Here is a 1,172-nt window from a genome sequence, read left to right on the forward strand (position 1 = left end):
TGATAGAGTGTTTAAAAAAAAAAAGCGCCACCCTAAATCAATGCCACGTTTAACTAAAAAGATACAAAAGGAACAAAAGCCTGGAGGTTGAACTGCAGCTTTCATCACTCTACTAGCACAAATTTTAAATTCAAATGCATACATAAGAATTTATTATGTGATAAAGATGCCATTTCAAATTCATGTGCAAGGGTACCTCACATCATTTACCGAATATATTCCAGATGTGAAAAATTAAAAATATGCAATGAAATAAATTAAAAAATATAAATTAATATTTAGGCTAAGCAAAAAACAAAGGACAAATTATAAAGGAGAATGTTGAAAATGTCTGTGTTTAAGTATCACCAGAAAAACAAATGATAAAATATTTAGGAAAAATATTTAGAGCTTATAGAACTGACAAGTGAAATAAGACTTTTAAAAAAAGGCCTGTGAGCATTTGAAAAGAATATTAACCTCATTACTAATCAAAGGATTATATGTTTTGAAAACTGAAAAATTTAACTATAAAATTGGCCAAGATTTAAAAAATGTTATTATACTTAGTGTTTTCTGATAAATGTTTTCCTTTTCTGATAAAGCTTTCAAATATCTGACATGTTGAAAGTGTGTTGCTTGGTAGATGAAAGATGATACAGACAAAAGTACTCCATATTATAAAACTCTACTGCTGTTTAAAATTATTCCTTAAAATATATTTAATAATATGGAAAAACACTCATCTAGAATTTAGATTACAAATAGGGTTTAAGTAATAACACAGTTTTATTTATATCTATCTCTCCATAAGGATATTATTTCAGAGTTTTAATAGTGATTATCATACTACCAGAGTTATTGGTGATAATTTCCTTCTTTATTTATTCTGTATTAAAAAATTTTTTTGAAAACAGTAAAATTGCAAATACATAAAATGCTTAGTAAAGTTCCTTTAAAATTAGGGTGTGAAATAATACATGTACTTTGATTACTAGTTTAATAAAAATATATGTTATATGTACCTATGTACATTCATAACTATAGATTAAAATTATTTGAGAGTTTAATAGTGGTTATTTGTATGGTTATTTGTATAATTATATTCCTAGTTAGAGGTGATTATTTTATCATTCATTTTGTAAATATTTTACTTCTGATACACAAAGATGTGCATTTATTTATATATATAT

This window comes from Bison bison, unplaced genomic scaffold, assembly GCF_000754665.1.
Source record: "Bison bison bison isolate TAMUID 2011002044 unplaced genomic scaffold, Bison_UMD1.0 scf7180017864134, whole genome shotgun sequence".
In the NCBI taxonomy this organism is placed as follows: domain Eukaryota; kingdom Metazoa; phylum Chordata; class Mammalia; order Artiodactyla; family Bovidae; genus Bison; species Bison bison.